The sequence below is a fragment of the Penaeus japonicus genome, unplaced genomic scaffold (assembly GCF_977035675.1).
Source record: "Penaeus japonicus unplaced genomic scaffold, GWHDUDI00000001_assembly GWHDUDI00000029, whole genome shotgun sequence".
In the NCBI taxonomy this organism is placed as follows: domain Eukaryota; kingdom Metazoa; phylum Arthropoda; class Malacostraca; order Decapoda; family Penaeidae; genus Penaeus; species Penaeus japonicus.
Genome location: NW_028234431.1, coordinates 12,325,906 through 12,328,405, shown reverse-complemented (window position 1 = coordinate 12,328,405; position 2,500 = coordinate 12,325,906).

The following is a 2,500-nucleotide window of genomic DNA, read 5'->3' as shown; positions in this document are numbered from 1 at the left end:
CATCATTGATCAGTAAAGATAGAGGAATTACAAAACATCAAAAACTTGTTAACCTTTTCCCTGACATATATACCGTCAACCTTTTTCGCCGGTAGACTGTTTCGAAGGTATATATACCGTCAGAACTTCCTTACCATATTAGGAAGTTATGGCATTTTATAAACATGATGCGGGGATATAGCGGCATAGACAATGGTTTATTTTAATTTGTAAGACCTGTCTTATTATCTAATTTTCATTTGATGTCGAGATATTTAACAAAATGTTATGCAACTAATGCACTGTGCATGTGTGTGTGTATATGTGTGCGTGTGTGTTTGTACATGTACGCGCATGTAAGTGCGTGTTTTGTGTTGATCATGTTTGTTATTACGTCATGAAAAAATGTGTTCAAAATTCATTGAGGATGGGGAAATTTGTACGGTGACATAACATATTATATCCAATGTGATTTAACACGATGATATGATTATGATAATGATGATTACAATTATAATGTTAAAAACTGACAATGAAATTGATAACAATGTCGATGGTGATGATAATGATCGGAATAATAAAGATTATGATAACGATAATGCTTAAATAGTAAGCGCTTGAATAATAAGAACAATACTAATGAAGATGAGAATGATAAGGATAATAATGATGATGATTAACTAATATAAATAACAATAATGATACCACCACTAACACTGACAATAGAACTATTAATGATTATGATAGCGAAAAAAAAGGGTTTACTGAATGGGATTTGAACTCCGGTCGCTTGATTAGAAGACTTGCACGAAACTGACTGAGCTATTGCTCGGTTGCATGAGAATTGCATAAGTGAAGGTTTTAATTATCACATATTCACTTATATACATGCATATACATACGTTATATCGATATCAGTAATATTTGAATGATTATGATAATGATGATGATAATGATGAAAATAATGATGATGATAATGATAATGATAATCATCATAACAATAATGATAACACTAACAATGAAAGTAATGATAATAATAAAAATCAATTGTAATAATAACAATAACAACAGAAATAATAATAATATAAATAATAATGTTAATGACGACAATGATAATGATAATAGTATCAATAATGAGGATGAAAATAATCCTAGTTTTAATAATGATAACAATGATAACGAAAATTGTAATGATAATGATAAAACAAAGACATGATTATAAAAGCAACAATAGTAGCGATGATGAAAAAGGAAAAATGTTAATGATAAGAATATGAATGGTGATGATGATAAGGATAATGAAAATTATAATAATAATGATAATGATAATGATAATAATAATGATAATGAAAATGATAATGAATTGATAAAGATAATGATAATGATAAGGATAAGTATGATAATAATAGTAATAGTATTGATAACAATTATTATCATTACAATAATGATGTCGATAATGATACCAAGATACCAAGTGACGATAATGATAATGATCATGCTGATGATAACTAGGAACAATAAAATATGATACTGATAATAATAGTGATATCAATAATTATTTTAATGATTGGAATAATAATTATGACAAGGATAATGCTTAAATAGTTAGCGTTTCAATAATAAGAGTAATAATAATGGTGATGAAAATGATAATGATGGTAATGATAGAAATAACAACAATGCTACCAATAACAACATTGACAATGCAACTATAAACTCTTTCCCTGACTCTTTCGCCGGTGAACTGTTGTTGCAGTGATATAGCGACATAGAAAATTATTTATTTTAATTCGTAGGACCTGTCTTATCATCTAATTTTCACTTGATGTCGAGATATTCAACAAAATATTATGCAACTAATGGCGTACTGCAACTTCCCTAATCTCGGCCCTCAGACCTCTCCATCGTCTACTCATCTGGGCTGTCAATCAAATCTACGCGTGATCATCGCCTCAGGTCAGTGATCTCCCGACAGAGGCTGCGGTGTTTACTTTGCAGAGAAACGTATTCGCTTGCACTGTGCATGTGTGTGTGTGTGTGTTTGTTAGTGTGTGTGCTGATAATGATGATAATGCTAATGATAATCATCATAACAATAATGATAACACTAACAATGAAAGTAATGATAATGATAAAAATCAATTGTAATAATAATAACAACAGAAATAATAAGAATATAAATAATAATGTTAATGACGACAATGATAATGATAATAGTATCAATAATGAAGATGAAAATAATCCTAGTTTTAATAATGATAACAATGATAACGAAAATTGTAATAATAATGATAAAACAAAGACATGATTATAAAAGCAACGATAGTAGCGATGATGAAAAAGGAAAAATGTTAATGATAAGAATATGAATGGTGATGATGATAAGGATAATGAAAATTATAATAATAATGATAATGATAATGATACTAATAATGATAATGATAATGATAATGATAATGAATTGATAAAAATAATGATAATGATAAGGATAAGTATGATAATAATAGTAATAGTATTGATA